Source organism: Podarcis vaucheri (genome assembly GCF_965113315.1).
Source record: "Podarcis vaucheri genome assembly, chromosome: Z".
Taxonomy (NCBI): Eukaryota; Metazoa; Chordata; class Lepidosauria; order Squamata; family Lacertidae; genus Podarcis; species Podarcis vaucheri.
The window spans coordinates 34292232-34320215 of NC_138758.1; the positions used below are offsets into that span (position 1 = coordinate 34292232).

Here is a 27984-nt window from a genome sequence, read left to right on the forward strand (position 1 = left end):
TCCGTTTGTATGAGAACAAGCCCCAAGAGAAGCCCATGTCAGAGCTTTGATGCCCCAAGATTACAGGTTTCCCTCTTCCAAGAACTATGCAGTGCTCCAAATTCTCTCATTTTTGTGGCTTTTTAAAAAAAGCATTTTATGTTACACTCTGCCCCCGTTGGCACTGATGGTTCACAAATCACAATGCAAGGAAGCAAACGACCCCTCCATTTAGAGGAGACTTGGTAACAAAGGCAGCAAATGAGGCTTTGCAGGGCGACACAGGAATGTTAAGCAAAGCGGTGGTTTTGCTTGGGTGAGTCACTCCAAGGATCGGATCCAGCTTCCAAGCGGTCTCAAACATGACTAACTCCAACTTCTGTCTGTTCACTGTTTCCAACAACAGGCCTTAAAAGGGGGAGAGAGAAAGAGGGGCTGGTGAGGTATGTTTCACTCGACTTCCCTGCACAGATTTTTTCCACAGTTCATGACTCCTATCTGTCTAACACAGGAAGCGAGGGGACTTGTGGCCCTCCAGAGGTTATCTGGACTCCAACTCCCATCAGCCCCAGCCAGCATGGCCAAAGGTCTGGGGATGATGGGAGTTGTAGTCCAGCAACACTTGGAACGTCTAACTTCCCCATTTCTGTTGAAATGCCAGATCTATGAAGACTACTATCACACCTGAATTCCCTCCGAATTTGTCAAACACTGCCCGTCATTAGAAATGTTGGCAGCTCTGTTGACTTTATACCAGGTCAGGCTATTGGTAGATCCAGCTGCATAAGCCATACAGGAACCTGGTTGCCCCCAAGATTGAAGGAGCCTGGCGCACACACGTGACATCACTTGTCACATATATCTCCCGATGCTGGGCAGGCCAGTGCAGCCTTCGTGCTAGTCCCTACAGCATCGGGAGACATCGCAGGAATCAGTGCAGCCTAGCTAAGCTGTGCTGCTCCCCACAGTATTGGGAGACACTGTGGGGACCAGTGTGTCTGGTGTGAGGTCACACTGACCCACACAGTGTCTCCCAACACTGCCACAGCTGCAAGAAGGCCTAATATTGAGGAGGCCCAGCCCCTTCTTTGAAAATTTTGGGGGCCCTCAGCCCCCCCATGGGTTCTTGATCAGACATGCGCATAGGAACATAAGAAGGACCTGCTGGGTCAGGCCAATGGTCCAGGTAGTCCATCATCCAGTTCTCACAGTGGCTAAACAGTTGCCTTTGGGAAACCAGCAAGCAGGATTTGAGCACAAGAGTCCTCTCCCCTCCTACAGTTTCTAGCAACTGGCATTCAGAAGCATTGCTACCTCTGACTGTGGAGGCAGAACATAGCCATGGTGGCTAGTATCTCTCCAGTCCTCTTTTAAAGCCATCCAAGTTGGTGGCCATCCAGGGGCGCCGACTTATAAAAAATATTGGGGGAGCCCGCGAAAGCTCATGAATAATAAATAAGCTCATGAATATGCAGATAAAGTGGCGGCGCCTCCTCGTGAGCGAATAGGGGAGAGCGTGCTGCGCCTATTAATCAGCTCCGAAGGAAATTGGGTGGAGCTTTTGCTCGGGAGGGAGGGCAGGAGGCATGCAGCCCGACCCTGTGCATTTTGGGCTGGGGGAGGGGCAGTGATGGCGCTCTGCTGGAGGGGCACCCAAGATTATTGGGGGGCAGAGCCCCCCCAAATGAATTTTTGAGGGGGCTCGGGCCCCCTCAGGCCCCATGGAGTCGGCGCCTATGTGGCCATCACATAGTTCAGCTATGTGCTGTGTGAGGAAGGTCTTTCTTTTATCTGTGCTGGATCTCCAGCTGTCAACAAATATCTGAAGTGCTGTCCCATGGAAGATGGAACAAGCTTGTTTTCTCCTGCTCTGCATGGATTCGAGTCACAAGAAAAGAGATTCCAACCAAACATCAGGAAGAACTTTCTGACAGTAAGAGATATTCAACAGTGGAGTGGACTCCCTCGGAAGGTGGTGGACTCTCCATCCTTGGAGGTTTCTAAGCAGTGGCTGGATGGCCATCTGTCATGGGTGTTTTAGTAGAGATTTTTCTGCTCTCAGTGTTATGAGAGCAGAAGAAAAACTTTTCTCTATCCACTTTCTCTATGCCACACATAATTTTACATCTCTATCATGGCTTTCCGTAACCAACTTTGCATGTTCATAATCAGTGTGTGTGTGTGTGTGTGTGTGTGTGTGTGTGTCCCACAGACAATAGTCCATGTGGGTGATGATTTCTAAGGCCTGTGAATAGAGAAGAAGGAAATCGGTGTCAAGACGCAGGAGCAACAACCAAAGAGAAGAAAAAGGGTGCCTAACAGCATTAGAGGAGAAATTGTTTGCATTTGAATGAGAAAAGACTAATTATGATCAAACTAATAAGCAAATCATAGAATAAGCAAATCCTTCAAGATTCACACTTCTCTGAATTTCACAATGTCCAATCAAGAATGCATATGGTAGGTGGAAATGGACATAAAATCTGCAGATATCAGTGAAAATAAGTTATAAAAATGCATTGCATTTGAAGAAGAAGAAGAAGAAGAAGAGTTTGGATTTGATATCCCGCTTTATCACTACCCGAAGGAATCTCAAAGCGGCTAACATTCTCCTTTCCCTTCCTCCCCCACAACAAACACTCTGTGAGGTGAGTGGGGCTGAGAGACTTCAGAGAAGTGTGACTAGCCCAAGGTCACCCAGCTGCAGCTGCATGTGGAGGAGCGGAGACGCAAACCCAGGTCACCAGATTACGAGTCTATTCCTCTTACTACACCACACCACTACACCACACTGCAAAAAATATGTAAATTAGCCAGAACTGCATACAAAATTGTGTTTACTATGAGAAAAGTTTCTTTTTTAAATCATAAATTGCTACAGAAATGTGAAAAAACTGAATTTAAGACTGGATAAATTGGAAAATAAGAGAGATTTATCCATCTCTAAACAGCACTGAAGTGACAGCAACATTCTGCAGTGTGTTTTTCTGGGGATTTATGCAGGTGTACCAAACGCAATACTTTTGAGCTGCATATCAAAGTTAAAGAATATCCATTGCCAATTGATTGCCAGTTGGAATCTGGACATCTGAGAGCACAGTGCTCCTCCATGTCTCTCCGCATTCCCATTACAAGGGCAAGATTGGAAAAGCAAAACGAAAGCTTGATCTATAGTTACCATTCCTACAAAACCAGCCTTGTTGCTCTATCAGTAGGGACTGCTTTCCCTTCACGACTCCGAGACTGTCTTTCATTGCTGTTCCCTGGGCCGGAAGAAAATGTCACTATGTCAATTGTCCCACATACAACAAGGCAACATGCTTTGAACATTGCAATTAAATCGAATAGGGCATTGATTGTCTGAGGGGTATTCATACATCTTACCATAAGTGCTGTGATGTTGGATGAAGATTGTTGCTAGAGGAAGATGGCAGGGGAGGGTCTTTCATGTCCTGGGGCATTCCATTATGCACAAGAGATATGGAGGGAATGCAAGAGGAAGTTTGGGTTTCCTTGGTGAGGAAGGAATGCTAGAGCACTGATAGTCCTTGGAACCATGAGGACTACGGTTTTACTTTATTTTTAGGGAAAGGTTTGCAGCTCAGTTGTAGAGCATCTGTTTTGCAGGTTGAAGGCCCCAGCGTCAATCTCTGGCATCCCCAGTAATGGCTGGGACTGACTTCCTGCTTGAAACTGCCGAGCAATTTGCAACCAGTGTTGACCAATGATCTGATTCAGTGGAAGTCATAAGAAGAGTCTGCAGGATTGGAACGAATGCTCATCTAGTCCAATATCAAAATGGCCCCCCAGATGCTCCAGTGGGAAGCCCACAAGCAGGACCCAAGAGCAACAGCAACTCTCCCCTCCTGTAGTTTCCAGCAGTTTGTGTTCATGCCTCTGGCAGTGAATACAGAACCATAGTCATTGTGGCTAATAGCCATTGATATATGTCCAATAATCCTTTAAACCCATCCAAGTTGTTGGTCACCACTGCATCTTAGAGGGGGAAGTTAAATAGTTTGGGTGAAGGAGGACTTTCTTTTCTGCCTTTAATCTTCCAATGTTGAGCTTCATTAGATTTCCATGAGTCTTGGTGTTATGAGAGAGGGAGAAGAACTTTTCTCTGTTCATTCTCTGCATGCCATGCATAATTTTATAAAGGTTGACCTTGTTGTCTCTTGCGTGCCCTTTCTCTAAACGAAAAAGCCCTGAACTTTGTACCCTTTCTCACAGGGGAGTTTCCCACCACCACAAAAAATAATAACAATAATAAATTATTTTGATTGCAAGTTTTTCATTAAATATAACATGTAGCTTGTCCTGGAATGTGTGCAGAGGAGGGCGACCAAGATCAGTGTTTCCCAACCTTTTTTGGGCAAAGGCACACTTGTTTCATGAAAAAAATCTCGAGGCACACCACCATGCCAGATGGGGAAAGGTCACTTTTTACTTATGTAAAAATAAATAAATAAATAGTAACAGAATAGAAGGTAATGGTTAGGCTAGCATCCCTCTTCCAAATATGCTAGGTTTTTATTTGCAGGGACTGTTCTACATGGGAAGGGGAAAGGAAAGTTAATAGAAGGAAAGGCAGGTGGGAGAGAAAGAGAAAGAAAGAGGGAAGGAAGGGGGGAAGAGAAGTGGAAAGGAGGGAGACCGAGGTGGGGGAGAAGCATCTGGAGAGTTGCTCCAAAGTTTGGGGGGCCGCGGGGGGTGGGCGCGTGTCCCAGGAGGCGGAGGCCAGCCCGGGCTGGGAGCCGCGCCGCGGCCCGGGGGCGGAAGGCGGACCGCGGCTCCTAGGATGTGGAAAGGGGACGGCGGCGCAGGGGGAGGAGACCCGCACGGCTAGGGCAGCGCGCAGGGGGAGGGGAGCGGGCCAGAGGCGGGCGAGGGGGGCCGCGATCCCGCGCGCCGCAAACATGGCCTCCTTCCCCGCGGGCCCCGCCAAGCCCCCCGGCCGGGGAGGGCGGTGCACCCCCACCGCCGGAGGAGAGCAGAGGCAGGAGGAGGAGGACGAAGGCGCTGCCGAGGAGGCGCGCCAACTTCTGCCAACTTCGCGCCCACCCCGTCGCCGCAGGCTCCTCCCGGCCAAGAGCCAGAGGACGGCGGCGGAGCAGGAGGAGGAGGATCGGGTTTGGCGACGGCTGCTGCGTCCTCTCCAAGCGCGGGGCTGGCCTCCGCCGCGCCCGATCCTCCGCGCTCGCCGCGCTTCTCGGTGGAGCAGGTCTCGTGCGTGTGCGAGGCGCTGCTGCAGGCGGGCGACCCCGGCCGGCTGGGCCGCTTCCTGGGCTCGCTGCCGCCCGACGCCGAGGCGCCGTGCCTGGAGGCGCAGGCGGGCGAGAGCCTGGCCAAGGCGCGCGCGCTGCTGGCCTTCCAGCGCGGCGACTTCGCCGAGCTCTACCGCCTGGTGCAGAGCCGGCGATGGGATGTGGGAGGGAGCTCGCTCGCCCATTACAGCCCCGTGACGTCAGCGCCACGCAGGCAGCCAGGCAGGCAGACGGCGAGAGCCCCGCGCTGGGCGGCCTCTCCTCGCTGCCGCCGCCCCGCCTCTCGCCGCCCGACTCGCCCGCCTCCCTCCCACGGCACACCAGGGAACGTCTCGCGGCACACTAGTGTGCCGCGGAACACCGGTTGGGAAACACTGACCAAGATGATCAAGGGTCTGGAAGCCAAGCCTTGTGAGGAAAGGCTGAAGGAATGTTTAGCCTGGAGTAGAGGAGACCTGATAGGCATCTTCAAATATCTCAAGAGCTGTCCCATGGAAGATGGAGCAAGCTTGTTTTTCCCTGCTCTGGAGGGCAGGACCCGAACCAATGGTTTCAAGTTACAAGAAAGGAGATTCTGACTAAACATTAGGAATGATTTTCTAACAGTAAGATCCATTCAACAGTAGAATAGACTCCCTTGGAAGGTGATAGACTCTCCTTTGCTGGAAGTTTTTAAACAGAGATTGGGCTGCCATCCATCTGGGAATCTTTAGCTGTGGTTCCTGCATTGGGGTTGACCTTTGGGTTCCTTCCCAAATGTACAATTCCATTATTCTGTGAGCTCCAACCCATTTCATTCTGAGAGTCCCAAATCACGGTCTTAAATCTGTATGCTAATTTCTCATTTTCCTAATCCTATTCGATTTTTTTTTAAGACACCAAGAATAGTCTGTGCCTTTCCTTTTTATTACAAAAAAAAGAAAAAGCCCAGCAAAGTGTGCTTCAATCCTGTGGTATATTTTAGCAGATTTATCTGGCAGCTGCCAAGCCAAGGTTCCTCCTCAGACAGAAAACAGACTTCTCAGAAATGTGAGGATACTTAATTAATCCCAGGAGAGTCCGGAGTGAGTTCAGCTACTGGAAATAGATTTCTTCATTATTACAGAGCAATTTGGGGGTGGGGCCTGTGTGTTGCAAAAAAGGAGGTCCAAAAAAACTGGAAAGTGTAAGTAACTGTCTTCGTATTCTGTTGGTTATTCCACAGGGGAATGTTGAACCAGCTAAGAAGTGGGCGGAAAGATTAATTCTTCCATTGACTGGGTACTGTCTGCATGGATGGTTATTATTTTCTCCTCTTAGTAATATTGTCCACAGTGATGCTGGCTTGAAGATTTTCAAAATCCCAAGCAAAATCACATTCAGATTCATACCACATGAATGGAGTAAAGGCACAGGGAGGGTTTCCTTATACTGCAACTCAGTGTATTCAGTATTGAACTAGATGGACCAATAATCTGATAAGGAAGATTCCTACATTCCTATTTAATTTATGGATACTGTATCCAGCCCATTTTCAGAACTTTTATGATGACTAGAATCTGACTTTATGTTTAGGGCAGTGTTTCCCAAACGTTTTTGGGCAACGGCACACCTGTTTACTGAAAAAAAATCTCGCGGCACACCACCATTAAAGCCCCGCCCCGTGACGTCAGCGCGCAGCGTCACGCCGGGAGGGACGCACAAAAGTGAAAGTTTTTTCCCTCCCCCTTGCCGGGGAACCTCCAAGCTTTGGGCAGGCAGGCAGGCAGAGCTGGGAAGGGGGTTTCCAGGGGACACGGCAGCTCCTCGAAAGGCTTCTCTCAGCTGCGCTCAATCCTCCTCGGAGAGGATTTCCCCTCTGGTCCCATGCCTTCGTTTGGGGCATCGCTCCGGCTGCTCCCTCTCCCGCCGCGCAGGAGCGATGCCTCTCTCTGGCTCTCCCTCCGCGCAGGCTGAGGGAGGGAGGGAGGTGCGCGTGTGACCCGTCTCTGCTGGGAGACCAAACCCAGCGAGGCAGAGTCGCGCGGAGGCACCAAGGCAGCGCTGCCGGCTGCGAGGAGGAGCGCCAGGCAGCAGCAGGAGGCGCGGCCTCTCCTCGCCGCCGCCGCCCCGCCTCTCGCCGCCCGACTCCCTCCAGGCATCTCGCGGCACACGAGGCAACGTCTCACGGCACACTCGTGTGCCGCGGAACACCAGTTGGGAAACACTGGTTTAGGGAAATAGCAAAGTATAGATAACCTGTAGGGGCATAGCTGAGTGTAGAGAACGTGCTTTGCATGAAGTAGGTCCCAGATTCAGTCCCCAGATTCACCAGGGAAGGTTGCCTCCACAGTTGGGAGGCAGCAGTGCTTTTGAATAATACTGAAGGAGTGGGGAGAGCTCTCAGCAGCCTTTGATACCATCAATCATAGCATCCTTTTGGACTGTCTAGAGGGGCTGGGAACTGTGGGCACTGTTATACAGTGGTTCCACTCCTTTCTCCTGGGCCATGTCCAGAAAGTGGTGGTGGGGGATGAATGTTCAGACCCCTGAGCTCTCACTTGTGGTTTGCCTCAGGGTTCCGTCTTCTCCCCCATGCTTTTTAACATCCATATGAAGCCTCTGGGAGAGATCATCAGGGGGTTTGGTCTGGGTGTTCATCAGTATGCAGATGACACCCAGCTCTACCTCTCTTTTAAATCAGAACCAGTGAGGGCAGTGAAGGTCCTATGTGAGTGCCTGGAGGCGGTTGGAGGATGGATGGCGGCTAACAGATTGAGGCTGAATCCTGACAAGACAGAAGTACTGTTTTGGGGGGACATGGGGCAGGCAGGTGTGGAGGACTCCCTCTTTCTGAATGGGGTAACTGTGCCCCTGAAGGACCAGGTGTGCAGCCTGGGAGTCATTTTAGACTCACCGCTGTCCATGAAGACACAGGTCAATTCTGTGTCTAGGGCAGCTGTTTATCAGCTCCATCTGGCATGCAGGCTGAGACCCTACCTGCCTGCAGACTGTCTCGCCAGAGTGGTGCATGCTCTAGTTATCTCCCACTTGAACTACTGCAACGCGCTCTGTGTGGGGCTACCTTTGAAGGTGACCCGGAAACTACAACTAATTTAGAATGTGGCAGCTAGACTGGTGATTGGGAGTGGCCGCAGAGACCATATAACACCGGTCCTGAGAGACCTACATTGGTTCCCAATTTCCGAGCACAATTCAAAGTGTTGGTGCTGACCTTTAAAGCTCTAAATGACTTTGGCTCAGTATACCTGAAGGAGTATCTCCACCCCCATCATTCTGCCCGGACACTGAGGTCCAGCTCCGAGGGCCTTCTGGCAGTTCCCTCACTGCAAGAAGTGAGGTTGCAGGGAACCAGGCAGAGGGCCTTTTCGGTAGTGGTGCCTGCCCTGTGGAACTCCCTCCCATCAGATGTCAAGGAAATAAACAACTATCTGACTTTTAGAAGACATCTGAAAGCAGCCCTGTTTAGGGAAGTTTTTAATGTTTGATGTTTTTTCAAGTTTTTAATATTCTGTTGGGAGCCGCCCAGAGTTGTTGTTGTGTTTGGGTCCTGCTTGTGGGTTTCATATAATGCACACGGGGTTGGGCACTGTGAAGACAGGATCACATAGCTTACCCCAAAACATTATGGGAACCATAGTTTACCCCTCCCAGGATATAATTCTCAGCTCCCTTAACAAACTACAGTTCTCAGGATTTGGGGGGAAGTAATGTGCTTTAGAAGGGAGGCGGGTGGCGCTGTGTGTTAAACCACAGAGCCTAGGACTTGCTGATCAGAAGGTCGGCGGTTCAAATCCCCGTGATGGGGTGAGCTTCCGTTGCTCGGTCCCTGCTCCTGCCAACCTAGCAGTTCTAAAGCATGCCAGTGCAAGTAGATAAATAGGTACCGCTCCGGCGGGAAGGGAAATGGTGTTTCCGTGCACTGCTCTGGTTTGCCAGAAGCGGCTTAGTCATGCTGGCCACATGACTCAGAAGCTGTACGTCGGCTCCCTCAGCCAATAAAGCAAGATGAGCGCCGCAACCCCAAAGTCGGTCACGACTGGACCTAATGGTCAGGGGTCCCTTTACCTTTACCTTTAATGTGCTTTAGATGTCTGGTGTGTACCCAGCATTGGTCCAGAAATTGCTCCAAGCAGAGGACTGCTTTTTGCAAGATGAGCATTCTGTGCATAATCAAGAAAGCCTCCACTTCTCAACTTCTCTCATGGAAAATAAGGCTGTTTAGGTCTACTAGCCAAGGTGGCTGTGCTCTGCCTCCACAGTCAGAGGCAGAAATGCTTCTGAATATCAGTTGCTGGAAACAGCAGTAGGGGGGAGTATTGCTGTTGCTCAGGTTCTGCTTGTGGGCTTCATATATATATATATATATATATATATATATATATATATATATATATGCAGGTTTTGGTGTCTTCGGGTGTCTTCCCGTGTAAGAGTCGGGGTGTCTGTGCGACGTTTCGACGAGGTCTCACTCGTCATCTTCAGGCTGGTGCTTTCGGCTTCTTGTTACTGGAACAGAGCTCTTTCCATATAAAAGTCTCACCGCAGTGATCATGTACTGAAATGTTTCGTTGTCTTGTTCTAATTGTATATTCATAAATCCCAGCAGGAAGAGCTCTGGTTTCAATTGAACATTAACCTTCAAAATCTTCTGTATCAGTGTATGTATTTGTATCCAATATTTTTTAGCTTTTTTACATGTCCACCAAGCATGATAAAACGTCCCTTCATGTTCTTTACACTTCCAACATACATTTGGAACATTTTTATACATTCTAAATAACTTCTTGGGAGTTAGGTGCCAATGATACATCATTTTGTAAAAATTTTAGATCATAACATAATACATATTTTAACCCTTTAATCCATATATGTTCCCACTGTTCCATATTATAACCAGGTTGTTGTTTTTTGCCCATTTAATCATGCATTCTTTAACTTGTTCTTCTTGTATTTCAAATTTCAATAAGTTTATAACGTGCTCATCATCTGTACACGATTGTATTTCAAAATCTTTTTTTCTTCTGTGCCAAAAGTCTTTTTATCCAACTAAAATCTCTGTGTTAGTTGTAAATGAGAAAACCACTGGAAACTATCACATTCCACTGTTAACTGTTCCCTTGTTTTGATGTTATAATCTCCTTGACTCCACTCTAATAACTCTTGATAAGTTAACCCAGTGGTGGAACTTCATGCTCTGGCATGGGGGGGGGCAGGCAGGGGCGGGGCTCGCACACATCCTGGGGGCATGGCGCTTGTCCTGGGGGCGTGGTATGCTGCCTGCGGGGGCATGGCGCCCAGCACAGGTGGGGAGGCAGCCATGTTGGCACCCCACCAGGATCGTCCTGCCAGGGGCGGTGCGCTCCCCCCGCAATCCTCTTCCTCCGCCAGTGAGTTAACCATTTCTCTTTGGTGTGAAAAGTTTCTTGTGGTGAAATTCGTAAGAGTATCTTTTCACACAACCTAGGTTTACATCTACTCCAAGTTCTATGGCATGTGTATTAATTTGATTTTTAAAATCCACATTAACTTTGACTTTATCATAACAAAAATATCCATGCCATCCAAACCTTGAATGAAGTTTCCTATTCCTCAGTGTCCCCCTCTCCTTCATCCACACTAAGCAACAAGCAGCAAAGCACAATTTCAAGTCAGGTAAACCCATTTCTCCCATTTCCTTTGCATTGTTCAATACTTTAATCCCCCCCCCCCGGGAGGAAGGGCACCGGAAACGTGGAAAGAAGCTTTCATCACATTGATACCTAAAGTGGAAACTGAAAAGACTCAACTTAGGAACTACCGTCCCATCTCACTCCTAAATGTGGATTACAAAATATTTGCAGACATTTTGGCAAGTAGATTGAAAAAGGTTTTAAATGAAGTAATTCATAAGGACCAAGCAGGCTTTCTCCCTGGTAGGCATTTGTTTGACAATACTAGGAATATTATAGATATTCTGGAACTTTTGCAAACAAATATTAACACTAAAGCAGTGTTAATTTTTATTGACGCAGAGAAGGCCTTTGACAATATTTCTTGGAAATTTATGAAGAAAAATTTGGAAGGGATGGGAGTGGGACGGGGGTTTGAAAATGGCATAGAAGCAATTTATTCAGAACAAAAAGCTAAGTTGATAGTGAACAATGTGGTGACAGAGGAGTTCCATATTGAAAAAGGAACACGCCAGGGGTGCCCCCTATCTCCCCTATTATTTATATCAGTCCTGGAGGTTCTGCTGAACATGATTAGGAGGGACCGGCAAATACAGGGGATCACGGTCGGAGTGAAACAATATAAACTGAAAGCATTTGCAGATGACTTAGTTTTAACATTACAGGAGCCAGAATCCAGTACGAAAAGAGTTTTGGAACTGATACAAGAATTTGGTCGGGTGGCAGGATTTAAGTTGAACAAACAAAAAACTAAAGTTTTGGGGGAAAACTTGACGCCTTTAGAAACAGAGGGGTTTCAGAAGGAAACAGAGTTAACTGTGGTTAAGAAAGTGAAATACCTGGGGGTAAACTTGATGCCTAAAAATTTGAATTTGTTTAAAGACAATTATGAGAAATGTTGGTCAGAAGTTAAGAAAGATTTAGAAACTTGGTCGAGATTGAAGCTTTCCTTGCTGGGCCGAATTGCTGCTATAAAGATGAATGTTTTGCCAAAAATGTTGTTTTTATTTCAAACCTTACAGGTCGTGGACAGAGTGGAATGTTTTGGAAAGTGGCAGAGGGACATTTCAAAGTTTGTCTGGCAGGGCAAAAAGCCCCGAATAAAGTTTAAAATACTAACTGATGCAAAAGAAAGAGGGGGGTTTGCCCTGCCAGACTTAAGGCTATACTACGAAGCGGCAGCCTTCTGCTGGCTGAAAGACTGGATCTTATTAGAGAACACAGATGTCCTAGACCTGGAAGGTTTTAACAACTCGTTAGGATGGCATGCGTATTTGTGGTACGGCAAGGCAAAAACACATGGAATGTTTAAAAACCATATTGTCAGGAAAGCAATTTTCATGGTCTGGATGAAATACAAAGACTTACTTGAAAGTAAGACCCCGAGGTGGTTATCACCAGTGGAGGCTAAGGCGTGGAAAAAACCCAATATGGAGGCCGGCTGGCCGAAATATTGGGAATTAATAGAAAAAATTGGAGACAATTGGAGGTTGCGGAGCTTCGAAAAATTAAAGGATAAGGTGCAAGATTGGTTTCATTATGCCCAAATTAATGAGGTTGTTAAGTTGGACAAAAAAATAGGATTCCAGGTGGAAAAATCGAAACTTGAGACAGAGTTGTTAGAACCAAAGACCAAGGTATTATCGAGAATGTATAACTTGCTGCTTAAATGGAATACACAGGATGAGACAGTTAAATCAGCCATGATAAAGTGGGCTCAAGACATTGGGTACAATATCATGTTTGAAGACTGGGAAAGGTTATGGACCACCGGTATGAAATTTACGGCATGTAATGCCTTGAAAGAAAACAGTATGAAAATGATATACAGGTGGTACATGACCCCAGTCAAGCTTGCTAAGATATACCATTTGTCTGATAACAAATGTTGGAAGTGCAAGGAGGCTGAAGGAACATTCTTTCACCTTTGGTGGACCTGTCCAAGAGTGAAGGCCTTCTGGGAAATGATTTATAACGAGTTAAAAAAGGTGTTTAAGTACACCTTTCCTAAGAAACCGGAGGCCTTCCTCTTGGGCATTATGGGCCAAAAGGTGCTAAAGAAGGATAGAATGTTTTTTATGTATGCTACCACAGCAGCAAGAATTCTTATCGCCAAATATTGGAAGACTCAAGATTTGCCCACACTGGAGGAGTGGCAAACGCAACTGATTGACTACATGGAGTTGGCCGAGATGACCGCCAGAATCCGAGATCTGGGAGAAGAAGCAATGGAGGAGGATTGGAAAAAATTCAAGGACTATTTGCAAAAACTTTATAAGCTATATGAACTATAAAATGCCGCATGACTTGAAATGTTAGCCCCAGCAATGTGAGTGGAATATATATGAAATTGGATAATATTATTGAAACAATCAAAGTTTAAATGGTTAAAAATGATAATATGTTTTGCTTTCAGAGCAAATGGATAATAAGGGATTTAAACTTAAACTGCAATTGAAAGTACAAAAGAAACACATGAAACAAGGTTATAATTTGCTGATAAATTTATTGTTAAGAATGCATTGTGCGGGAGATGTGGGGAAGTTCGATAGAAAGCTGAAATAAGTTGTTGAAAGGTTATGATTCTTTTTATCTTCTTTTCTTGTCTTTTCTTTTTCTTTCTTTTCCTCTGTCTGTGATTGGAAAAAAATGTAATAAAAATTATTAAAAATAATAATAATAATAATCCCCCCCCCGCCATAGAAAGTTAGATAGCTCTTTTTGCCATTGTTTAAATGGTAAATCATTGGTCAAAATAGATATTTTTGAAATAAAAAAAATCATTCTAGGCAAAACATTCATCTTTATCACTGAGATTCTACTCAATAATTACAGTTCTAGATCCTCCCATCTTGATATACCTTGTTTTTATTTCAGCCAATGTTTTAACATAGTTAATTTGAAACAACATATAATTCATATTTGTTGTAGTAATACCCGAGTATTTTACATATAATTCATATTTGTTGTAGTAATACCTGAGTATTTTACTTTTTCAAATTTGAAACCCTGCTTTTTTTGTTGTCGTACTCTTTATTAACATTTTCGCTTTCTGGTTATTAACCTTATGTTATACCAAAATCATTGAGTGGGCTTCCCATAATGGCCATTTGCTCAGTCACAGGATGCTGGACCAGATGGGCCATTGGCCCTGATTCAGCAGTGCTCTTCTTACATTCTGCTCTTCAGCGGGCCAAAGTAGACTTCGATTCCACTGAAGTCTTTGGACAGCTAGAAACACAGATGTAACACAATCCTGGAAGGCGCCAAATGAGTGACTTCCTATATTGAGGGAAGAGGGAGAGTTTGGGCAGCCTGATGAGTATCAAGGCTCAAGTTTTCCATTGGCTTTATGGACCACCATCAGAACATGTCCCTGCTAAGGTCTTGGGCTAAGTTGGGAGGAGAGGAATAGGCTGAGCACATGAGCAACTGGGAAAATGCAGGCTGGCTAGTTTTCCTCCACTGACCTCATTCATTCCTGCAACTCATACATAGCCCATTGTGGCTGGCATCTTGTTCCTATGGAGCACCTGTTCAAGAAGTAGAAGAAAATACTCTCTGTGTGTCTGAGGTTACAGAGAAAGCAAATTTATTCCGTATTTCACAGAATGAGCTGGTAAAACTGTTTCTGGGTTGAATCAGTTCAGAATGCCAGTGGGGAATTGAGGGCCAGAATGTTCCTCCGTTTTAATAGCAATGACAACAGAAACCCGCCCCCTGAATTTAAAAAAGTAGATGAGAATCGGGGAGGTAGGGGAGAATAGTCCCAAGGCAGCTTTCCCTGGCTGGTTTGGACCACAACTCCCATCAGTCCCCTGTCCCAGTATAGAGATGGTGGAAGTTATAGTCCCAAACATTAGATGAGCTCTGCTGGGGCCCATCTAGAAGACAGCTTCCCAGGTTCACACTTAATTTAGTCTTTCATCCAGAACAAGGAGGACTAGAAACTTATGTTTAGGGGAAATGAAAGATACTCAGAGTCCTGTAGTGATTTCATGTTCTTTATTGCAGCTTGTAAAACAGTGATTGAATTGCCCCCCAAACCTCAGACTTTTATATACATTATTTACACAATGAATCCCATCTGACTGGCTGATTCTGCTCCCCTCCTGGAGCCTGATTGGTCTTTTCCTGCAGGCCAATCAGTTGTTGCATTCTAGGATCCTACCTGCCAATTGTTTTAGGATCCAAGCTTAGTACAGTGGTACCTCGGGTTAAGTACTTAATTCGTTCTGGAGGTCTGTTCTTAACCTGAATCACCACTTTAGCTAATGGGACCTCCTGCTGCTGCCGCGCCACCGGAGCATGATTTCTGTTCTCATCCTGAAGCAAAGTTCTTAACCTGAAGCACTATTTCAGGGTTAGCGGAGTGTGTAGCCTGAAGCGCATGTAACCTGAAGCGTATGTAACCCGAGGTACCACTGTACATAACAGGAAAGGACATAGCTCAGCAGTAGAGCATTTGCTTTGCATGCAGAAGGTCCCAGCTTCAATCCCTAGTAACTCCAGACAGGACTAGGAGAGACCCCGGTTTGAAACTCTGGAAAGTGCTTGCCAGTCAGTGTAGACAATACAGAGTTAGATGGACCAAAGGCCTGACTTGCAATAAAGACAGCTTCTTATATTCTAATTTACTTCAGCCCTTTGTTTTAAACAAATGAGGATTAGAATCTCACATCTGCAAGTGCAGTGGGGAATATCCTCTGCCTGAAAGCCTGCAGAGGTGCTTCCTGTCAACATAGACAGTGCTCAACTGGCTGCACCAAGGATCTGACTTGGTGCACGACAGCTTCCAATGTCTCCACCCTGTGATTAGTCATTTCCATTAGCTGTGTTTCCTGCATTGCAAGGGATTGGACTAGATGACCCTTGGGGTCCCTTCAAATTCCACAGTTCTGTGATTCTATGATTCTGCCCTCACAGCAGCCAGCCACAGACAGTGTAACTTGAACCATTTTTCATTCTTACCGCCTGGTGGGAAAGGAATGACAGGAAGAAAGAATGAATGGGGAAGGGGCAAAGTACAGTCCAAAGAAAGGTGAAAACTTTTAATGCAGCAGCTGAAGAGCTTGGCAGGGCTCACTGGAAATTCCTAAACTTATGAACATGAGGTAATCCTGACGTAGGTGAGATATGAAGGTGGGGTACGTCCTCAGAGAAGAGTTCGAAGTCTGCTCGACTCCTCCAGGGTCGACATCACGGTCTTCGATGATCAGACTTCAAAATTTGCCAGAAGAGACCCACTTCTTTCCAGCAAAACATCTCATCCAGGAACAGTATGGCTCAAGCTGAGCCTAAGTTGCTCTCCAACTAAGAAGTTATACCGGGGGGGGGCGGGGGGGAGCAGACGAGGAAGACAGAAACGAAGGAGAGCCTGCTAGCCCACCTAGGACAAGCATCCTGTTTTCACAGTCGCCAACCAGATGCCCCCAGTGGGAAACCCACAAGCAGGACACGAGCACACAAAAAATATTCTCCATTTTTTGTTCCCCATTATCTGGTATTCAAAGGTAGGCTGACCTTGAGCACGAAGGTTCTGCGATCACAATAGGCCTCCATAGCAAAAGCCCTGCTGGGTCAGGCTAATGGGCTGTCTAGTCCAGCATCCTGTTTTCACCATAGTCACCCAAATGCCTATTATGGGAAACCAGGGACGCGGGTGGTGCTGTGGGTTAAACCACAGAGCCTAGGACTTGCCGATCAGAAGGTCGGCGGTTTGAATCCCCGCGATGGGGTGAGCTCCGTTGCTCGGTCCCTGCTCCTGCCAACCTAGCAATTCTAAAGCACGTCAAAGTGCAAGTAGATAAATAGGTACCACTCCAGCAGGAAGGGAAACGGTGTTTCCGTGCGCTGCTCTGGTTCACCAGAAGCTGCTTAGTCATGCTGGCCCCATGACCCGGAAGCTGTACGCCGGCTCCCTCGGCCAATAAAGTGAGATGAGCCTCGCAACCCCAGAGTCGGCCACGACTGGACCTAATGGTCAGGGGTCCCTTTACCTTTACCTTTAGTCCAGCATCCTGTTTTCACCATAGTCACCCAAATGCCTATTATGGGAAACCAGCAAGCATCATCTGAGCACAAGAGCACTATCCTCTCCTGTGGCTTCCAGCAACTAGGATTCGGAAGCATGGCTGCCTGTAGTCTTCACAGTTCTAAATATAGGGCTGACATCAATAGGAACAAAGGAAAGCTGTCTTCTACTGAGTCAGACCACTGGTCCATCTAACTCAGTGCTGTCTACGCTCCCTGGAAATGCCTCTCTGGAGTTTCAAGGAGGGGACATTCCCAGCCCTACTGGAGATGCCATGGGGGATTGAAGCAGGGACCTTCTGCATGCCAAGCAGATGTTCTGCCACTGAGCTCTGCGTGAGCAAGAGCACAGCCCTCGTTTACACCATCTTTTATATATTAGCGACTGTTCTTCCCAATTGAAGCACAATTTCTATCATCATAAACAGGAAATTCCACACGCAAAAGGGTGTGTATGGAGACAAGTGTGCTTGCTCCACCTCCTATCCCCATAGTCCTTTGTGCATTCAAAGACCACCATCTGAAGTGGGGCTCCTTGCTTCTACTTGGTGTGATACAGAATTAATGGACACAACTACCTTAGGTCCATTAATTTCAGTGGATATACCGGTATTCCTGAGTAAAACTTAGTTGGGATATAATGCATTATTCCCAGAGAGAATTTTTGCAAATGCCTATATGACCCAATCACCTGCAAGGCAATAAGCACACCTACTGAAATAATTGTGGCTAGGTTAGAAATGTATTATCAATTTCAGTGGGTCTACTGATAGTAGTAGGACCAACACTGGATAACACCCTGTTTGGTTTACATTTCCCAACTCAAAAAACCTTTATGGATTAAAAACACACGCTGGACATTCCTGACTGTATCTCAGTGTAGCATCCTGTTCTCCGGAAGTTTGAACTGGAGACTGGGATCCAGAAAAAAATAGCAGCTAAAGGGGTGGGGGGTTGTGGCTTCAATGCACTGCAGTTGTCAACAGGCTTGCCAGAATAACAAAGCCATCTCCAGTCAAACACATGGAGAGCAGATTGTCGCAAACCAAATTAATAAACTGGGGGGGGGGGGGACGTTTTCCTGCAGTGCGAGGGCTTGATCCTATAAAGAGCTGATGAGTACAGTTGGCTGACGTTTTTTCTGCTAGTGGAGAGCAAGACAAAAAGCATTATGATCTAGAGGCAGGGAAAGAGAGAGCTGGCAGATTCGTTAGATTGTTCTGATGCAACCTGCTAGGCAGAACATCTCTCGCTAGGCTAGGCTTGGGGAGAATTTCGCCTGAACTGACCCAATTTGTCCCTCTCGAACAATCCGCACTGTACATTTGAAGCAGTGCCATGCCACTTTAAACTGCCATGGCTTCCCACAAAGAATCCTGGGAACTATAGTTTGTTAAGGGTGCTGAAATGCAATATCTACATCTGATGGGCATCATGGAGGCAGTGATGGCCACCAAGTGGGATGATTTTTAAGAAGACACTGGAGAGATTCATGAAGGAGAGGTCTATAAACGGTTACCAGCCAGAATGGCTATGCTTTGCCTCCACAGTCAAAGACAGTAAATGCTTCTGATTACCAGTAGCTGGAAGCCTTGGGAAAGGAGAGGGCTCTTGCACTTGGCTCCTGCTTGTGGGCTTCCTATTGGGGCATCCGGCTGGCAACTCTGAGAAGAGGATGCTGAACTAGGTGGGCCATTGGACTGATCCAGCAAATGCTTCTTATGTCCTTATGATTGAGGTCGTTCCAAGCTGCCTTTTATCGTACAACACCTTGGGATGGTTTACAATGAAAAGTGAATTGTGTTTGTTTTTTTTAAATAAGTACCAGTAAAAGAGGGATGGGGGTGGCGCTGTGGTCTAAACCACAAAGCCTAGGGCTTGCCGATCAGAAGGTTGGCGGTTCGAATCCCCGCAACGGGGTGAGCTCCCGATGCTTGGTCCCTGCTCCTGCCAACCTAGCAGTTCAAAGCACGTCAAAGTGCAAGTAGATAAATAGGTACCACTCTGGCGGGAAGGTAAATGGCATTTCCATGCGCTGCTCTGGTTCGCCAGAAGCGGCTGAGTCATGCTGGCCACATGACCCGGAAGCTGTACCCTGGCTCCCTTGGCCAATAAAACGAGATGAGCGCCTCAACCCCAGAGTTGTCCGTGACTGGACCTAATGGTCAGGGGTCCCTTTACTGGTAAATACCAGCAGGGACTGGAAGGTGGGTTTGACTTGGCAAATGAAGGGGACCCAGCTCTCCCATCAATCAACAGCAAAGCGTTCAAAGATGCAGCCAGGGGCAGGGTGCCCAGGTCTTCTGCTGCCTTTGCTCTTTTTCAGAGGTGGGGAAAAACACAGGAAAAACACGTTCCAACTTAATCCACCCCTGGCAGAAGGTACAGTGTCAGGCAAATGAAGGCAAGGTTTTGATGTGTGTGGCCTGGAGCGAAAGGCCTTCTAATCTCAATGACACACCTCCTGGTTGTGGCGGGGGGTGGCTGGTGAGTGGGAGATCATTTCCCTCCCCACATCCAACCACCTGACTTTCTTTTCACTGCCTCAAATGCAAGTTTACAATCAGCTTTGCATCTTGCATTGTGACATTTCGTGTGGGAATGTAGAAGCTGCTCTAGGAGGGAGGTGGCTGTTGTTTTGTACAAAACAAGTCTGCTAAGGAGTTTTCAATCGAGAAGACCCATTGACCCATTCTGCCAATTCGAGGGACAGAAAGAGCATACCTGGACTTGCAGACTAGCCCAATTGTACAGCTTAAGCAAATGAACAATGGAATTGTGGAGTTGGCAGGGATCCCAAGTGTCATCTAGTCCAACCTCCTGCAATGCAGGAAGCACAACTAAATAATCTTTGTGTGATTGTACCAAAGTAAGTGCACTGAGCCTGGATAGCTCACTTGGTTAGAGTGTGGTGCTGATAATGCCAAGGTTGCAAGTTTCTGCATTGCAGGGGACTGGACTAGATGATCCCCAGGGTCCTCTCCAACACTACTATTCTATGATTTCCATTGGTGAATCCAGTACCGTCAATGTTCCCAGCCCTACCTGGAAATGCTCTGGATTGAACCTGGATCTTCTTCATGCAAAGCAGATGCTCTGCCACTGATTTATATCCCCTTCAACTAAACATTGTAGTCATTATTGTTCTGCCTCTGTCATTGGAGGTAGGAGGGGATCTGGAAATCTGCCTAATGAGCCCAAACATTGCTTCAGCTGGCTCAACAATCTCTAGGGTTTCAGGCAAGGAACATTTCCAGCCCTACCTGGAGATGTTGCAGGTTGAACCTTGGGCTTTCCGTATAAAAGCAGATCCTCTTCCACAGAACTATAGCTCTTTGCCAAAAAAAAACAAAACAACAATGTAAGATTCTAGTCCTCATTGTTTTCTATAAGCGAAATAATAACACAGAAGACCAATGTTCTACACTGACAGGCAGCAGTGGCTCCACAAGGTCCCAGGCTGAGGTCTCTCTCAGCCCTACCTGGAAAAGCCATTGGGAAACTTCTGCTTGCCCAGCAGATGCGCTGTCCATGAGTATGGACATCCTCCCCCATCAAATCCTTCTGCTCCACCACACAGCCTCTCCATGATGTTATTTCTCATTGATCTGCTTAGTTTTGTTTTTTATTATGTTATGTATTTTTGAGTTTTTAACTGTAAGTCACCCTGGGCTCCTCAGATGAAGTGTGTGTGTGTGTGTGTGTGTGTGTGTGTGTAATAAATTAATATATAAAGTTAACAAATAAAATAATGATAATAAAATTTCCAGGTCCTCGACTCACAAGGAGCAGCTGTTTGGCCTTATTGGAAAACACTTTTTTTTTTTTTTTTGGTCTTTTAATATTTTCGGGAGGGAGGTGGTGGAGATTGTACATTACAAAAAGCTGTTTTAATTGTCTCTGCTTGGCCTCGACCAGCTGGCAGACACTCTCCTCTGAAAAGCGTGTGTTGATTCTGATCAGATGTCTAACATTTTCCACAGGAGATGCCAAGTTGAGGAACATTTTTCCCCTCTTTGGAAAGTGGTGGAGATGACCATGTAACACTGGTTATGGGGCAGCTCAGAAAAATGCAACAAATGAATAAATAAGAGTAGAAAGGAAACCTGGGCAAAAGAGGAAGCAAAAAACAAATACAGATGGAAACAGGGGCTGTTTCATAGAATCATGGAACTGTTGGAAGGGGCCCCATGGCTATCAACCTCAGCACCCTGTAATGCAGAACTTACAGCTAAGGAACCCCTGACAGCTGGCCCTTCTACCTCTGCTTAAAAACCTCCAAGGAAGAATAGTCCACCATCTTCCTAGGGAGTCCGTTTCACTGTTGAACAGCTCTTAGCCTCAGAAAGCTATATCTTCCTAACAGTTCAAGTGTCCACTTGCTGCAGGCACAGAAAGATCAGATCACACAACACAATAGCCATAGTTCCAAATCCAAGAAGTAACTCCATTAAAGCAAAGTGAGGCACAGCTGAGGGTTATGCCTAGATCAAAAGAAGGCAGAATCCCGAATGTAAAGAAGCACGGCAGATCAGCATTGGAGCCTAGGCTAGAGGTCAGGCAAAACTGATTGGGAAATAGGATAAATAAGACTCCAGCTTCCTTTCAGCACCTAGCCCTGTGCCTGATGTGCAGTGCCTCTGCCCTCAAAGGATCTTAGCCTCTTTTGTAGGAACTGTGGACTCTTGGGGGCCCAGGGGAGGCTGCCAAACCCTCTGAGTGTCCCTATTTTACAGGGACAGTCCTGGATTTAAAGAAGCCACCCTGGTTTCTGATTTGACCTTGGAATGCCCCGCTTTTCCTTAGCGCATCCCTATTTTTCATTGGAGAAATGTTGGAGGGCATGGAAGGATGTCACTATTTTCATCGGAGAAATGTTGGAGAGTGTGGAGTTATCTGACCCCCCAAGCCATCGAAAGGCAGCCCTGTATAGGGAAACATTTTTTTAAATGTTTAATGTTTTACTATGTATTTATATATGCTATTATTATTGAATAGGACATCCCTATTTTCAATGCAGAAATGTTGAAAGATATGGGGTCTGCTATGTCCTCTGAGCTGGAGTCCTCAGAGTCTGAAGACTGTGTTGCTATTAATTTATAAAGCCCTTAACAACTTGGGACCAGTTTACCCGTGAGATCACCTTGCCCCATATACTCTCATGCAACTGCTTCAGTCTGCAGAACTGGCCCTTTCACAGCTGCTACATAATGCCCACTCTGCATCTGTAAGAATTTAACCTTTTACTATGGTGGCACCATAGCCACCATACTATGGTGGCAATTTGGAACTCGCTGCCTAGTGACAACAGGCAGGCACCTTTGCTGGACTTTCTTTGATGCCTGCTAAAAACATTTTTGTTTAGACAAGCCTGCCCAGACATGCAGAATGTTGATGTGTGCTTTAATCTGTTTTTAGTTTGTTGCTGTTTTCATTTTCATTTTCATTTTTTTTTGGAATGTTTTTAAGTAGTTGTTCTCAAGTGTTTTTATTGAAGTAGATCAAGCAATACAGTAAAAAATAACTATTCTACCAGCCAAATATTAAGTCTCTTCCATATATACTACAGTGCTTTTTTGCTTTTTTTAAAAAAATCAAGCAGTGTATAAAGTTTAAATAAATAAAATTGTAATGCAAGAGAGTAGCTGCCATTGAGATCTCCTGTGATGTTGGAACTCCCAAGGTGGTGGGGATACCTCAAGCTGTTTCGCCTTTTCTTCTGTTCATATATAGCCTTTGACTCTATGGCCTCTTCGCTTGTGAACACGGAGCCTGCACACTGCCTTCCCAAAGCTCAGCACCTCGCTTACCTGATTTTGGAAAGGCAGGGCGAGAGCAGCAGGGGAGGGCGTCAAATGTTGCTGAGGGCCTCCAAAAAAGGCCTAGAGGGCTGCATGTGGCCCTTGGACCACGTGTTGGACCACCCTGATGTAGGTTCTATGAGGCTGGTTATCCCACACCGTTTGCAAATCAAGCGATCTGCTTTTGGTCTATGGCCCTTCTCCCCAAGAAGCCTTAAGATTCTAGTCCTGTTTTGAATAAAGGGCTGAATTAAATAAGAATACAGGGAACTGCCTTATACTGTGTCAGAACATTGATCTACCTAGTTCAGTATTGTCTACACTATCTGGCAGCAATTCTCCAGGGTTTCAGACAGGGATTATTCCCAACCTTACCCGGAGATGCTGCTGGGATTGAACCTTGTATAAAGTAGAAATCACTGCCACTGAAATGTGGCTCTATAGTGAGGAATGGAGAAGATTGTGCAGGACTGACGAGAGAAGGAGAGAGGGATGGAAAGAGGCAGTCTCTCTCTCTCTCTCCTTGAACACTGACGCCACACTCCTACTTTCAAAGGTAATAAGGGAAGGGAAGGCTCCCCGAGGAGCAGTTAAAAACAGAGAGATGTTGGCAAGCAGGGAGGATCCAGCATCTGCTTCATTTGAAAACACACGTCGGAGAAACATAATCACTCCCCATAACTGCCGACGTGCTCTCATTGGATGCTGTCTGTCGAAAGTCCTGTCGGCCTGCTTTGTGGGGCGAAAAGGAAGGTGGTGAGCATCTGCAGGAGGGGATTACAATCAGGATGTAATTTAGCAAGGTTTCTGCATCTGCTGGAAGGCGCCATTGCAAACCCCCTTCCCTCACCCCGAACATTGTGCAACAAAGTAATGTAATCAGTGCAGCGTCAGAAGCAGGGCTGGAAAGGCATCAAGCCCAACCCTTTTCTCAGCGAAGAATGCAGCTCCAGAGCATGACCTCAGGGGCCAGGGGGCCAGTCCCAGGAGGTGGCGTAAGAACATAGAAAGAGCCTGGGTGCTGGATCAGGCCAAAGGGGGCCCATCTAGTCCAGGATCCTGTTCTCATAGTGGCCAACCAGGTGCCTCCTTTGGAAAGTCACCAACTTTCCAAAGGCTTTAAAAGAAGATTGGAGGCTTTAAAAGAGGATTTTGGAGGAATTCACAGAGGAGGGTGAGGCTATCAATGGCTATGCTCCAGCAATGTTTCTGAATACCAGTTGTGGGAACTGTGTGAAGGGAGAGGGATCTCCTGCTCAGGACCTACTTGCAAGATTCCCATTGAGGCATCTTGTTGGCCATGGTGAAAACAGGAAGCTGGACTTTATGGGCCACCAGCCTGATCTTGCAGGGCTGTTCTTATGTTTTACCTTCACTGCTGGAGTCAGTATACCTCTGAATACCAGTTGCCAGGAATCACTGTGAGAGGCCAGGATGGTTGACCAGAAGGAACACTGACTTGATCCCATGGGGCTCTTCTTATGTGCTTATGCTCCTCGGGTAGGGCTGGACCCAATAGTCACTCAGAGGCAGATCCCCGAGCAAAGAGAACCTTATCCTCCTGCTGTCTTCTGAGAATGAGAACAACCTTAAGATGGGACCAGCTGTAAAGAAGATGGGGAGTCTTTAATTCCACCTGAGCTAATGGCAGCGAACACAAACAATAAGGCACTCGGTATGCAGGAACAGATGTTCCATAGGCAAACATGCCAGGGCAATTCCGAAAACGACATCATGTAGTTCTGCATGTCTTGGGTGATTCTGATTCATTTTGACAGGATGCTCTGGTTGCAAAGTGGAGGGTGGAGCAGGCGGCAGCAGCAGCCTGAGGTGAACGCTCCTGTATCAAGAACTTCTCCCTCTCCCCCTAGGTGTCGGGAGGTCACTTTCCAATTTCCATAACCAGAGGGCATAAGCTTTCGTGACTCATGAATCACTTACGGGTTCCTGATGCAGAAGCGTCTGAGACGGTGCCCCCATTCCTCATTACTAGAGACTGGGTGGAGGAAATCTTTTGTAGCTGCTGCTGTCTGGAAAGTTTTATTCACCTGTTTGAAGAAGGCTCCCATTTCTCTCTCTCTCTCTCTCTCTCTCTCTCTCTCTCTTTCTCGGGGGCTTTAGAATTTCATTCTAAGAGGGTGCATGATTTAATTTCCCATTGCAAAGCATTCATGAGAGGCGTGTGAGTCTATGCATTAAACATTTCTTCCAACGTAAGAGCCTGGCTGGATCAGGCCAATGGTCCATCTAGGCCAGCATCCTGTTCTCACAGTGGCCACCCAGATGCCCCCAATGGGAAGCCCAAAAGCAGGACCTGAGCACAAGAGCCCTCTCCTCTCCTGTGGCTTCCAGCAACTGGCATTCAGAAGCATCCAACTGTGAAGGCAGAGCAGAGCCATTGTGTCCAGGAGCATGGATAGCCTTCTCTTCCATGATTTTGTCCTATCTTCTTTTAAAGCTACCCATGTTGGTGGCCATTGCTGCCTCCTGTGGGAGTGAGTTCCATAGTTTAACTCTGTGCTGTGTGAACAAATCCTTTCTTTTCTCTGTCCTGAATCTTCTAGCATTCAGCTTCACCAGATGACCACAGGTTCTGGTGTTATCTGTTCTTTCTACACCATCCATCATTTTATGAACTTCTGTCATATTGCTTCTTACTTGCCTTTTGTCTAAACTAAGAAGTCCCAAAAGCTGCAATCTTTCTTCATAGGGGAGTTGTTCCATCCCCATTCTGCTGTACATTCTGATCTTTGAAAAGTCCTATAGGATATTATTATTATTATTATTATTATTATTATTATTATTATTATTGCTTGTTAGTCACTTGTTACCCAAAGGTCTCTAAGCAATTTGACAACACATTAAAAAATCCAGATAAATACATCATGCCACTGAAAACAGAATAAATCTGTGGGGGCATGACCGAACTGACTGTATCTAGCAATACAACTCTGTGGTCTTTAACCCCTTCATGCACTAAGTAGCAGTTGTGTATAGTTGTGTATGACTGCAATATCCCACCAAAACAACCTCCCTCCAACAGCCACAGGAATCTTGGGCAGCAAACTGAAATAGCAGGATCTTAGGCCATAGCCACACCATGCATTTAAAGCCCCACTTTGAAGTCATGGCTTCCCACAAAGCATCCTGGGAAATGCAGTTTGTTAGGAGTGCTGAGAGTTGTTAGGGGCCCCCTGTTTCCCTCCCAGAACTACAATTCCCAGAGTGGTTAAACAGTCAATTCCTCTTCACAGGAAACTGTGAACTATAGCTCTGGGAGGACTTGGGGGATAGGGAGGGGTCTCCTAACTACTCTCAATAATCTTAGCAAACTATAAAGGTAAAGGTACCCCTGCCCGTACGGGCCAGTCGTGTCCGACTCTGGGGTTGCGTGCTCATCTCGCTTAAGAGGCCAGCGCTGTCCGGAGACACTTCCGGGTCACGTGGCCAGCGTGACGAAGCTGCTCTGGCGAGCCAGCACCAACGCAGCGCACAGAAACGCCGTTTACCTTCCCGCTAGAAAGCGGTCCCTATTTATCTACTTGCACTTAAGGGTGCTTTCGAACTGCTAGGTGGGCAGGAGCTGGGACCGAACGACAGGAGCTCACCCCGCCGCGGGGATTCGAACCGCCGACCATGCGATCGGCAAGTCCTAGGCACTGAGGTTTTACCCACAGCGCCACCCGCGTCCCATAGCAAACTATAGATCCCTGCATTATTTGGCAGAAGCCATGACTGTTGAAAGTAGTATCGTAATGCTGTGTGAATGTGGCCATGTGTCGGGAGCTGGAGTCAGGAGCAGGTCAGCATTAAAACACCCAGTGTCAGTGAGGTTAACTCTTTGTTCATAGAAACCTAGGATTGCCATTCATCCAGAATTTCCCAGACATACATGGAATACTGTATCCAAAAGCAGTGTCAGCTGAATGTCTGGGAAACTAAGAAACCAAAATGTTGCAGGCCTAGTGACCGCAGCAGCTCTTCCCAGTAGGTCTTGCCCCAATGAGGCAGTTGTGAGGACTGAAGATCCCCACGTTCCCACAATGTCTAGGACTCCTCCCCCAGCAACCCAAGGCTTTGTCTTCTTGCCTCTCGTAGCTCCACCCTCTTCACTTCTCTGCGTGTTCTGGGAGAAGAGCAGGGAGGGGACCAGGTTGCAGCAGGAGGGGGAGATGCCCTGGCTTCTTCAGCAGCCTGCCTCATCTCTGTCTCCTGGCTCCCTCTCCCTCCTCTGGACTGCTCTCTGCCACAGCCTCTTCCTGCTCACTAAACCCTTTCACCTCCTCAACTTCCAATATCTCATCCTCCCAGTCTGCCTCCTCTTCTCCACTCATTGTCATCCCACCATCAGCCCTCGGGTTCCAAGCATTCTTCCCCTGGGGATTCCCTTGGGGTTTTCCTTGCTGGTGTCTCCCGCCACTTATCTGCATGCAGCCAGTCCTTGACATCATGGGGTGATTTCAGCAAATCAGGGATCACACCGCAAACATGATGATGGGACAAGTACTACATGGCCTATCAGATTGAGTTACAGGATGATTTCAATGAATAATAATAATTATTATTATTATTATTATTATTGTTGTTGTTGTTGTTGTTGTTGTTGTTGTTGTTATTATTATTATTATTATTATTATTATTATTATTATTATTATTCCCATTATATATATTATTCCCATCTGAGTAGGTTGACCCAGTCACTCTGGGTGGCTCCCAACAAAATATTTAAAACACCAAAAATTAAAAATTTCCCTATACAGGGCTGCCTTCAAATGGCTTGTAAAAGCCAAATGGTTGTTTATTTCCTTGACATCTGACAGGAGGGCATCTACAGGGCGGTTGAAACTACCAAGAAGGCCCCTTTGCCTGGTTCCCTGTAACCTCACAGTGAGGGAATGACCAAATGAAGGCAACTGAGAGCGGGGGAGCAAAGATTCCTAAAACTATCTGGAAAAGGAAGTGAGATTTGACACTGCTTTCCCCTAAAGGATCATACTCTCTCCCTGCCTTCCTCCCTCCCCTTCTGCTGTTTTTGGGATATGTACAAATTAAAAGCAATCTTGCATACTCACGGCATGGCCTCAATTTGGAGAAGCAGGCAAGACCTGCTCCATGAGCTTTGCATTCTCCTGGAAGCCTCTCCTGCACGCGTAAATCCCAGGTGTTGCCACTGCGAGAGTCCTCTCTGTCTTTGGCTTTCTAGGAAGAGGCATCTTGGCTCCCAAGGTGTGCTTTGAAATTGAATCACAGCTG

The 27984-nt window shown here is 46.7% G+C and overlaps 1 long non-coding RNA gene across 1 annotated transcript; it reads right to left on the bottom strand.

Moving 5' to 3' along the window:
• Positions 1 to 280: 280 nt before the first annotated feature.
• LOC309523826 lies at positions 281 to 27958 on the bottom strand. Its single transcript, XR_014215649.1, has 3 exons — positions 27804 to 27958; positions 14368 to 14430; positions 281 to 387 (listed from the first exon to the last, which is right to left on the bottom strand). It is a non-coding gene; the product is annotated as an uncharacterized lncRNA (long non-coding RNA).
• Between the last annotated feature and the right edge of the window lie 26 nt (positions 27959 to 27984).